The sequence below is a fragment of the Manis javanica genome, chromosome 5 (assembly GCF_040802235.1).
Source record: "Manis javanica isolate MJ-LG chromosome 5, MJ_LKY, whole genome shotgun sequence".
Lineage (NCBI taxonomy): Eukaryota > Metazoa > Chordata > Mammalia > Pholidota > Manidae > Manis > Manis javanica.
Window position 1 is genome coordinate 16965457 of NC_133160.1, and position 12189 is coordinate 16977645.

The window sequence follows — 12189 nt, forward strand, 5'->3', positions numbered from 1 at the left end:
CAGCACTGAAATGAGAGAAGCCTGGTTTCCTCACTCCCCCTCAGGGAGGGGCCACAAGAAACCTCCCCTAAGGGGCAGAATCAAGACCACGCACAGTTCTGCTAGATGGTAAGAGAGCAGGGCTGAGACTAAGGATAGACCTCTGCTAAAAAAGAGGTCTGAGTGAGCTGTCTGGGGGAGCAGGGAGCTCTGTCCTGTGTCCTTTCCCTCACTGAGATATAGGCAGGTTAGTCTGACTTGGAAAAAAGCTGGCCATTCATTAGAAAGAGCAATGGGACCCAAGGCTGTTCTGTAAGGACCATTTTCTGACAAAGTGCACAAACCAAATCCTAAGTCCTAAGGGTAGGGATGGGACTTGGCAGGCCCAAGTGGATCTCAGGATCCATGGAAAAAATAGGGATCAGGCTCAGAGCACTGGTACATCCCAGAAACTGCCTACCTCCACAAGACAACCCCAAGCAAGACTCAACAATAGGCAGAGTCCCGAGGCAAGGGCTATCCAATGGGGCACTTCCCTCTCCTGGCTCTCAGAGGGTCCCTGCACGACCCCTGCCCTTGCACAGCACAGAGCGGGGAAGCACACAGGTCTGAATGGCAGACTTGCCTCGGAAACCATGCTGAGTGACTCATTTAACATCCCACAGTCTTGGTTTTACAATCTATAAAGCAATGGGCTTGACTTTCTCGAGAAGGCAGGGTGGTAGAAAAAACATGCACGGGTTATGGGGCAAGACTGCAGAAACTAGAATCCCAGCTCCCCCTCACATTAGCTGCATGACCCCAGCAGAGTGACAACTGTTCTGATCCCACTGCTTCATCTGTGAACACAGGTAACAAACAACACTTCATGAGGTTGTTGGTGAGATCCAAAATCATAACAGCCAAAAATACCCAGCCCTGCAGGTGGCACATGGTCGGGTCTCACTCAGTGCTGGCTTGCTCCCTCACCAAGGTCTGCCCTGCTGTGCAGATTCTGACTGCAGGCGTGGAGAGCACACGGAAGGGCTGCCCCAGGCCACACACCCGCACATTGCCCTGGTGTTGGCTGGAACCCTGGACAGAGGGCAGACTTGCCAGGCCAGAAAGGAAAGATTTGAGGAGGATCTGGTCAAATGGAAGAAGCCTGGCTTAGCCAGAGACAACTCTGAGCACCTCTTCAAATGCTCTCACTGGGAAGATATGGACCCAGGAGCAGTGCCAGCACACTGTGTGGCCAGCCTCCACCCCAGGCGTCCTCCCTCTCGGCCCAGACTGTACACCACCCTGGCTGGATGTCTGAAGGGGCCCAAACCCCCAGGCTCTCTTCCTGTCTCTCTCGCCACAGCTGCCCCCCATCTGTCCCACCTCCAACATCCCTTCTGGGCCCAAGCCTGCTTCCCACCACAATGCTGCTGGGGCTACCGAGGCCTAGGCTGGTTTTCCCCCTGAAAACCTGGGTTTGCCTGCCAGCTATGCTGGCCCCCAGCTCTCCTCACCCACCAGCCATCCTTCCTGAGTCTTCTGGGTTTTTATAAAACACAGTCTGACTCCTCCCAAAGTTGTTCACTAAGGAGAACAAGCTCCTCAGGCCTTCAAAGCCCTCTGTGATGGGGCCAGGGATTTACCTCCCGTCCTCTCGCTCCATCCAAACTAAGCTGGACCAAGGTCAAGAATAGCAGGTGCTTCCTGTCCCCCATTTCACCCTGGTTCCTAGCTGGGGACTGTCTACCTCCTGGGCTCCACCCTCTCCTACCAAAGACCCAACAAGGAAGCACCCTCCTGTACAATCATACCCTTGACCCCTCATGGCACCATGTGTGTTTATGTACTTCATCTCCCCCAAGGCCAGGCAGGGCCAGTCCAGTGCTTGCTGAATGACTGAATGAGCAAATGAAAAAAGCATGCACTCAGGTCGGGGAGGGGCCACAAATGGGAGTGAAGTTTTAAAATTAAGGAGTTACACTCAAGTAGAAACAGGGAGGGGGGAAACTGAGTCATAAAGACCCAGCCTGAGAGACAGCTTCCAGGAATGGGAGAAGGAGCTGAACAGGGGAAATACCCAGATCAAAAACTGCAAAATAACTACGAACTCTGCCCTTTGAAACAGAAACCAGTGAGCATTTCCGGTGCAGAGCTGCTGCCACCCCCTCCCACACGCATGTACAGGCACACAGCCTCACAGGGCCCTCCTCGCAGCTCTGTCCACCAGCCACTGGCGTTGGTCCACGATGCAGCTACCACTAGGCAGGAAGCTGGAGGGTCAGTGTGAAGCCTGCTGCCAGGCCACATGCAGCTACCCCTGTAAGTGTACGCGCGCGCACACACACACGCCAGCAGGCCCTAGGGGAACGTCTGGCCTGCTCTGTGCTCCTGGGCACATTTCAACTGACACTAGGCTGAAGGCAGAACAGGCTCCTGCCCGAGACAGGGACGAAGTAGGTACACAGCAGTTCCAGGCCAGATGCCCAAGTCTTTTAGGCTCCAGCTGGCCACAGGCAGTCCCTTATACTTCCCCAGAAGGAGGTGGCAGCCTGGCCCTGATGCTCCACAACAAGCTAACAGTGGGCTGAAAGGAGGTGATACTAGGGAGAGATGCTCTATCACGTTCTTAAAAGCGTCTCCTGTGCGACCTCCCAACCCCAACCCCCTTCTCCTGCTTCTGAGAATACAGCAGGGTCCCCTTCCTGAGAGAGCCAGGGCTGGTTCCCCAGGGAATGCCGTCATGGAGAGGAGACTCCCCTGGGGCAGGCACAGCCTCCGCCCCAGTGATGGGGAAGGGGAGGCTGAGCCAGTCCAGTTCGTTCTGGTAGAGACCTGTACTGAGACCGGAAGGGCAGGAAGAGAGGCCCTCCTGGGATCCGGGAGGGGAGGAGAAATGCTTAGAGGAGCAGGAGCAGCACCTTATCCCCAGAGACCTAGGGTCCAGCTCTCACCCCCTGCTCAGAACCACAGCACATCAACGCCCCATGAACTTCAGGGAAAACAGAGGCCAGGGGGCACTGAGGGGGCCTCGCGGGGGAGCTCCCTGCGGCCAGGGCAGTCTGAGGTGCGGCAGCAGGGCAGTCTGAGGTGCGGCAGGAGGGAGCTGGGGCCTCGCTGACGACATGGGCCCATCCCCAAGCTCATCCCGACCTGGGAGGGCCAGGGGTTCCGTCTGCACATCCCAGGCAGCTCAGCCCGCCCGGAGCCACAGCAGCTCATTCCTCCAGGGACCAGCTCCTGGAGGCCCGTGCTCAGGCTGCTCAGGCTTCAGGAACGGCGTGGGTATCGCCATCCCACGCATGGCCATGGTAGTGATAAGATAAGCTGCCTGGGTGGGAAGGGGGACTCAATTCCTACCATTCACTCGACAAACTCTCGTGAAGAAATAGCGACCAGCCTTTCTCCAGAGGCTTTGGGGTAATGAGGGACCACTCACGCCCGGGCCAGTGACTGGCATCATACGCCAGCTCTGAGGGCTGGGGATCTTCTCATAGGCCAGGCTGCCTGGTGCTCTGGATAGAAACCCGGGGGCCCTGCTGGCACTCTTCCTCCTCCAACTTCAGGAAGCCTGCCCCCTTTTTGAAGGCCACCTGGGCCTAGCAGATGAGAACCACACAGTCTTCGATTCCAGCTAGGCAGACCTGGGCAGGGGCAGTCCCTCAGCCTCAGCTTGCCCATTGGTAAACTGGCAATTCCTACCTCACAGGGTTGCAGTAAGGACCTTGCCAGTGACCACTGGTCCCAGTGGAGTGTGAGGAGCCTGCTGCCTGCCTGTGTGCTTGGTGGCATCCACATGTGGCCTAAAAGCCAGCAGCAGGATAGGCAACGGCAGCTGCCTGCCAGGGCTTTGCTGGAGAGAGGTGCAGATGGGCCACGGCTGCCTGGGGACATGGGAAAAATCCAAGTAGCCTTTCTTCAGGTCAGAAACGAGTCTTACAGGGAGAGGGTGGAGTGGGGCTCCTGGGACCTGGGTTCAGATCAGTGCATGCAGAAGTGCTGTAGGCCAGAGACCACTTCCTGAGCCTGCGGCCCCTGGCCAGTTGCAGCCATGGCACCCACCTGCAGTCACCAACAGTCTGAGGCATGTGGTGGGGCACCAGAATTGGAGACAAGCAGGACCCAAATCACAAAGACCAAGATTCAAATCCTGTTTCTAAGCATAAAACTCAGCCTCCAGGCAAGTCTGCTTTCTTCTCTGGAAGGTCATAGAAAAAGTGAAGGTTTTTGTAGGAGTAGGCCTGGCCTGAGCCCCTCCTATGCGGACAGATGGCGACACAAAGATACCCACATGCAGAGTCAGTCTTGGCCTGCCCTGACTGCCCCAACTTTGGACTGGTTTTCATGCAGAAGGAAACATGCTCCCTGCCTGGCAGCAGGGCCAGCTGTAAACACTGAGGCACAATTCCATAAGTCTGAATTTGCAAAACCAGAGCTTGAATGACTGGGAGGGGAAAACTTCCCTTTTCTCCCTTGGCCTATGGATAGATTCCTAGCCTGAGATCACAGAGACTACAGACCAGCAGTTACTCAAAGCAGAGTATGCAAGTCATGCAGGCCTGGAGAGCAACTGGCTTCTAGACACACCAGTAATGGCAGTCACTTTCCCTTTAAGAGCCCCAGTTTCCTCATCTGAGCCACAAATCTGATCACAGGTACTCTAAGGCTGTACAGCAACAAAGGGTACTCTTGCTGCTCCTAGGCCCAGCTTAGAATTTGCCTCTGCAGGAGAGCAGCCCCCACCTCTGGGATAGCACCCACTCTACTGGGTGGGGAGAGGAGAGGTTGCCACGAATGGCAGGCAGCCAGTCTGGAGCCTGGGAAGGGACAGAGGACACTGACCACAGAGGTCTGTGCTAGGCTCCTCTGAAAACAGGGCTGCTTCCCATCTCAGAATCCTGCTTCCCACCCCCTGCCAGACATCAGGCTCAGCCACAGCCCTCTACTAGCCCTCCTCCTTCCCAGTGCATCTGACACTCACTGCATATATGTGCACCAAGGCAACACTCCTGTTGACCAGGAAGAGTGCCAGGACAACCTGGGAAGGGAAAGGGGGTGGTAAGGGCAAGACACCAAGCTCTCTGCAGGGCTCCTTCTGAGCACAGCCTGGGAGAGCCAGCAATCCTGCCCCAGAGAGTAGAAATGTGGCTTCAACCTGACCATGGTGGGTCCTGGGAGGGAGAAAGGGAGGCCAAGCATCCAATCCAAGAACCTAAATTAGACCCACGCTTCTTGGTCAGGAACCTGTGTCCTAGCATCCTCTGCCTTCAACAAAGTCATTTTCCAAACAGCCCTGCACAGATAGCAGTTCCCCAAACCCACTGGCCCACTAACTATCCATCAGGCGAGGATGACATATGGAGAAGGACCCTGAGCACAAGTGCGACCAAGGCCCCACCACTGAGCCCATCTCCCTTATCTGCGAGATGAGGTCCCCACTCTTGGCCCCCCTTCACTGGGCTATAGTGAGATGTCGGTGGGAGAACAGACACAAAAGTGACTTACTGGAAAGGGACAGAAGGACACACTGAAAATCAAACCTCCAAAATGATGACAATATGGCCAAGACCACCACCACCACAACAGAAGGAAATGGCATGTATCACATGAAATATGCTCTCACTGAAATATTTCTCTTTACAAAGTGCACAAATTATTGATGTGAACTGCAGTAGAAACTATCCAAATGGAAATGCATATGTAACTACATTCTGCAACTTAAAGCAGTTACAATGCATGAAAAAATACAAAAAGTCTTTTTTATCAAGTTTAGAGAGCTTGAAAGAGGTAAGTGACTATTACCTGGGCAGGTCTCTTCCCCTCTGGGGGTTTTCACTCCCCCCGCCTGTGGCATGTGGACCCCCAGATCCCCTCCAGGACTATGGGCCCAAGCTCACATGGGTGCTGGAAGAAGGTGGGGAAAGACCAGCCCTGCGCAAATGGGGTCAAGTCCAATCAAGAAAAGACCCACAGATCCCAGCCCCACATCGGTTCCCTCCTGAGTTTTCGCATGTACCAGGCCCACCTTGTCACTTAAAGACTCCACTGGGCTGGCATTCTCAGTGCTCCACCATTCTTGTCACACACATCCTTGTCGAATGCTTCCTGGTGTCCAGGCCCCTGGCCTGTGAATCCCCCAAGGAAAAAAACCACATTTGACTCTTTGCTCCATTCCCCCAAACCAGGTCCCTGGGGAGGCCTCTAAATGTCTAGGGTGCTTAGGAGCAGGAATGAACACTTAAGAGTTAAGACTCCACAGCTAATTATCTAAGAGGCAGCAAAGGCCACACGTGCTCAAATATGGTACCAGGGATGGCTTCCTGGAAGAGGTGGTGCAGTGGGTCAACAAATATGCAAATATGCAATTTGCAAATGCAGCACATTTGCAGGTAGGTGAAGTGACTATGGGGACAGAAAAAAGACAGACTGGCTACAGTTGGGGGAATGTGGTCTCTGGGGGCCAATGCTGTCTGCAAACACTGGAGGTTCCTGCAACCAGTGAGGACCATGGGAAACTAATGGAGCTTTGGGGAAAACAGAACAGTAGAAGAGGCAGGGCTCCCTGTGCACCACACTCTGCTTGGCTCTAAACCAAGGCTACCAGGAGCTTCAGGGTTCCAGGGGTCAGAAGAGGTGTGCACATCTTCCCAGAAATGGTATCTCATCAATCGCCCTCTCTACGTGCAGCTTGCGGCAACTGATGGGCTTTTCCCAGTTCCCCCACCCCTCAGGTCAGCCACCCCCTTCAGCATCCTCCAGAGACACTACACATCCAGGGCCTGAGGGTACACAGACGGAACCGAGCCAGAGAAAGGATGCTGCAGGAGGGAGCAACTGCCATCTGGCCGATATCCATTCCCATACCTCTGCCAACCCACCACAGGTTCCTACCCTGCTCCTCCAGAATAGAGCAGGCACTGCATTCCAGGGTCCCCTTCACAGGGAACGAGAGGCAAAGGGACTCTGCACTCCAGGGTACCTATACCAGCCAGGAGCATACACAGCTTTGACAGCCTTTACCGCTCCGAAAGAAAAGGATGGAGGTGGCCAAACAGGAGGCAGACCCAGGACACAGGTAGGAAAGGAACCTGATGCAGCAGGAGCCAAGGTATGGGATGGCCAGCAGTTTCCACACTGGCTGCCTAGTGCCCAAGGCCTCTGGCAGGAGCCAGAGTCCCCCTCATCCAATCCCCTCTCTGCTCTGGGGCTATTGCCTTTCCCCCTTCTCCCTGCAACAGGAACAGGCAAGAACAGCTTCAGCTCCCAGGCCCCAACAGACGAACGTGAGAGTGGAGAAGCAGGTAGCCATCTACCCTCCTTTCACAGATGAGGATCCAGGCTTGGAGACCCACAGTCACAGGGTCTTCAAACAGAGGAAAGGTGAGGCTAGGGCTTATCTCCTTCCTGTTCCTGTGCAGCAAATGCCTTCCAACCAGACCAGCAGGGGAGACAGGACCAGAGCCCCTTCTGGGAAACACACAGGGAAATCCAGCCAAACCCTGAGTCCTGGTTATAACAAGGGTAGTGCTCACCATCTGCTCTACCTGGGATTTCGTCAGTCACTGCTCCCCAAACACCTGACCAAGAAGGGAAGCCAGGACTGGCTCAGCATCTGGAGTCACCTTGATAAACAGGAAAAGGGCATTCAGACAGCTGGATAGAGGTCTGTGGGACTCTCCTACACGGGACCTGGCACCCGTATGTGCTGCTTCAGGTCACAGCTGTAAAGGATCCTCTCCAGGGCATGAATCATTTAGTCTAGATTCTAGATGAATCTCTCTAGGGCACTGAGGAAACAGAGGCTTCAGAGGGTCTTATCACAATCACATGGTGGTTCATGACAGAGCCCTTTGCATGGCCCAACAGCAGCCACCATCCCTGACAAGCAGTGAAAAAGCCAGACAGCCACAGCAAGCTTTCATAACACCTAGGCAGGCAGCCCTCTCACCTAGGACACTAGACTAATCCTGCCCATTTCAGAGGGACCAGAGCACACCCAGGCCCCGGGGGAAGGGAAGGAGGCCCCAACCAGGGAACCCAAAGCCAGGAGAGAGCCGGGCAGCGGCCGAGTGCATTTATTCCTTCATTCCATCATCTGAACAAACATGTATTAGACACCTATTCTACTCAACATCAGGCCCTGGGTGGGGTCCTGAGTAAACAGAGATCAATAAGGCATTTGAGTTCCTGCCCTTGAGAAAGCCCCTGCCTGGTGGAGGAAACAGATGGGGAACTAGATAGCTATGAGGTCGTGCAAGGCATGGAACAGGGACATGTCTGTGGAGCTGAGAGCACAGAGAAAGTTCTACTTGGGAAGCCTTGGACAGCTCTGCAGAAGACAGGTCTGGAGGGCTGACCTGCCCATGTGGGCCAGAGGGGACAATGGAAGCCAGGCGTGGATGCAGCTGCTTGGCTGTTGGGAAACAGCATTCCAAGATTCGGGATGAGGGGAAGGAAGGTGAGCCTACACCAACCTCCAACACACCACAGTACAGGAAGGCCACATCAAGGAGAAGGGCTTGCCCCAACTTTTCTGGCCAACCCCAGTGACTCCCTGGCAGCCCCTGGTAGGCCTCCAGGGCTGAGGACATATGCACTCTGACCTCTGTCTCCCCTGCAGGCTGATGCTGCCTAAAGTCTTTCTAGACGGCCTATGCCTGCCACGTCCCCAGATACAGGGGAGAGGTCCCAGAGCTGTCACAGAATCTCAAAAGGCCAAATGAAATGCCCCCACAGTATATGCAGGCCGCCTGAAGAGCCAGCGTGCTGAGCAGAAGACACTTTTCTATCCTCATCTCTCCTGACTCTCAGAGCAACCAGTCAACCACACCCTGCCTCCTGCTTACAGCTCTTCTGATGTCTCTCTCATAACCTCTCCCGGCTTTCCTGCTGCTCCTCGGCTCCAGGCCCACCCCATTATAAGCCTTCATCAAGGCCCAAGCCAGGGCCTTCTCTCCTGAGGTGCTCCCCTCTCCCTGGCCAGTGCTGTCCCTGCCGCGCACCCCTTGCCCCATGACCAAGAGCTCACACACTGCCCAACCCCTTTGACCTGGCTACCTACGTGCCACCTCCACCCAATCACCTCAAAGTCAGCCCCTCCAAACCAACACATTGTCTTCTCTCACGAAAACCCAGACCTCTTGCCACACCTCCTGGGTTAGCTAACAGCACCTCCTCCAAACAGGTATACAGACAAGAAAGTTTAGAATCATTCCTAACATCTCCTTCTCCCTCACCCCGCCCCCAATCTACTCCTTAAACAGGTCTCACTGTCTGTATTTATTGTTCACAAGCATATTTACTGGGCACCCAAACGATGGGAGCCATGTGTGCATTTTAAGGTTACTTGACTGTCTCCTCCACTGCAGTGTGAGCTCCTTGAGAACATGGACATGTCTGGCAGCTTCAATGTCCCAGTGCCTAGCAGAAAATGCAAGGCCTAGGAGAAGAAAAACCTGGGGCCTCCCTCCCCCAAGGAAACAACAGGGGCCTCTGACTGGCGGTCTCAGTGATGGGGTTGAAGTGGGGGGTCAGGTGGGTGGTGGACAGCAGAGGCCTCCCCTGAAGAACTTGCTGAACCCCATGCCATCTCATCCCCCGGCCCCAGCTCTGGCTCCCTGGCTTTCTGTGGTCTCCCTGTTACTGCCACCACAGGCCTTGGTCCCTCTTGGGGAGAGCTGGGGGCAGCCTTTAAACCTCCAAGAGTCAACCTGGACTAGGAGACCTGCTCAGGAGCGGAGTTGTTGGGAGGCCTGCTTGCTCAGCTGCCCTCTGCTGCACACCCCCCAGGCTCTCCCCTCTCAGAGCTGCTTGGCCCCGCCTCTTGTCAGCACTTCCCTTGGGCCATGCCAGCTCAAGTCAAGCCACTCTCCCTGTCCTGCCTTTGGTTTCTGGGGAGGCAAGGCCCTGGTGTGACTTAGTCTGACCCCACTCGGAGCTAAAAGGGAACTTAAGCATTCACTGCTTCCCCAGGAAACCTGGCAGATTCCTCAGACCTGCCTCCCATACAGAGAGGATGGCTACCTTGGACATTCCCTTTCCTGATTTTAATTCCCTAGTTCTACTCTCTTAAGACAGCCTCGGGCTTACCCTTCTTCGTACCCATCCGAGGCTGGCTGCCACACCCTTATGCCATGGGCCAGTTCTCAAAACAGGGACCAGGACAGACATCCTCATGGGAACAGTTATGGGCATCAGCTGTTCTGTCCTCACTGGAGGGGATGCTCCCAGTAATTCACTGCTGGCCTCAAGAGGCCCTGAGTAAAAATTTGGGAGGCAAAGTTACATATGCCACCTTTTCTAACCTCTTTGATGGATAAGCTAAGAACTCGCAAGGAAGGCTGCAGTCCCAGTTGGGAATGACAAGTAAATGGTCACATTATGCTCAATTACTGCTGTGGGTAGAGGAAGCGACTAGGGTAGGAAGAGAGCTGCCTCCCAACAGCTGGAGGACCATTGGGTGGAGCAGGGATGCCCACTGTGCCCTGTTGCTGTGCACCCTCCCAGCTGCCCTCCTGCCCCCAAGAAGGCTGAGAAGGCTTTGGGACCTGTGGCCAACTCGTCCCTTCATTCCTAAGGTTAGTCACTCCATGAACTTGGGCCCTGAGGCTGAAGCCACTCCGTCCCATGGGGTTAGAATTCACCCACTGCACCCACACTCACAGCTACACAGCCAGAGGCCCAGTGCAGTCAATGCCCTACTCCCCCCCATGGGTAAGGCCAAGCCAAGGACACTGTGACCTGGGGGCATCCCTTAAACCACCACTTCCCTTGGGACATTTCAGCTCAGCTCTATTCCCAGGTGTCCAAGAAAACAGGAAGCCAACCCCAAAGTGAATGGCCCACACCTACTGTGTTAGAATTAGATCCCACACAAACGAGTGGTCACACCGTGGCCCAACCCCTCACCAGTCTGGTCAGCGGTCAGCTGCCAGGGCCTGGGGCTTCGGTCAGACCGCCCACTCCACCGTGCCCACGCCATGCTCCCCAAGTACCTCACAGTCTCTGAACAGATCCTCTAACCAATACTGGCAAGCCTGCCAGCGGTGCGAGGGACCCCACAGGGGCAGGGTGAGCTGCCACAGAGAGAAAGCTGTTTCCGTTGGGACTCCTGGGCTCAGCCTACAGTGCTTTGGGCACAACTTTCTCCTGCTGGCCCTGGGCTTTCATGGTTTCCTGTGTGTTCCAGATCGCAAGCTTCCCAGAACCAAGGACCGGGTCACCTCCTTTTCTTGCTCCCTAACCCAAGCTTCCACTGTGCCAAGCCTGGGCTCAGCAAAGGAGATGCCAGTCTTCTGTAGGAGAAAGTACCGCCCCATGTATTCTGTATCCTGAGTCTTGCTGAAGCCAGGGCCACCAGCCAACACCGGGAAGGGCCCGGAAGGAAGCAGCAAAGCCTATACACAAAGCCTACATGTGGGCTATAAAAAGGAGCTGTCCCTGCCTCCCCCAGGATGGGCCCTGTTCCTAGGAGGTGACGAGTCAGGGAGAGAGCTAATACTTGTGCCTGGGCAGATAGCCACTGCGGCCTCTCAAAGACTAGCCAGGCACCACCTCGAACAAAACTAGTCTTACAAGGAGGGGAGGGAGAACATTAAGATCAGAGCCAGGAATCCAAGTGCAGACTCCTCGAGCCCCATCTCCTGGGACCATAACCTCCCACAGAGCAACCAGCTCCACTGTCCCCACTGCCTCTTCCCTCCACCAGAGTATTCACACACCACCCCCTGCCCACAGTTCTTTCCCTATCTGCCGAGGGCTGCAGACACTCCCCAGAGGTCTGCCAGGCATCCATATTCCTCACTCTCTCTGGAGGCCCCAGCACACCCAGCAAAGGAGCTCTGGGGAGCAGCTGTGAGGAGAGGCAGTGAGAAGTTCTAACTCTGGGGTGACAGCAGGAAGCTGTGGCCACAACAGAGCAGGCTCGGAGGCAGCTACGCAGGGGCATGTGTGCTGAGCCAAAGGCAGGGAGATGACAGTCAGGCAAGGGCAGGTGATCCCTCCAGATCTAAGCACAGAGGCCCCATCAAGATGCTTTCCTAACCCCCCTACAGGAGTTGAAAGTAGCAGTGGACTATATTTATCTAAGCACAGAGACCCCAGCCAAGGCAGCCTCTCGACCCACACAGGCCATGGCAAGAGAGCCGCCTCACCACCTCCCATGCCCAGGTCACAGAAATGTCACTCCTCCCCAGGCTCCCTTCTCCAAATCCCTCTCCAACAATCTCTTGT

The 12189-nt window shown here is 55.3% G+C and overlaps 1 protein-coding gene across 7 annotated transcripts in view; it reads right to left on the bottom strand.

The window, feature by feature from the left end:
• The window catches only part of PLCG1 (phospholipase C gamma 1), a 35238-nt gene that overhangs the window by 16124 nt on the left and 6925 nt on the right, over positions 1-12189 (bottom strand). The window contains exon 1 of one of the 7 annotated variants that reach the window (XM_073236601.1): positions 5984-6065. The exons of the other annotated variants lie outside the window; for them this stretch is intronic. The gene's annotated coding sequence lies outside the window, so the exon portion shown is untranslated. Of the gene's footprint in view, positions 1-5983; positions 6066-12189 lie in introns of those variants that run through there. 7 annotated transcript variants of the gene reach the window in all.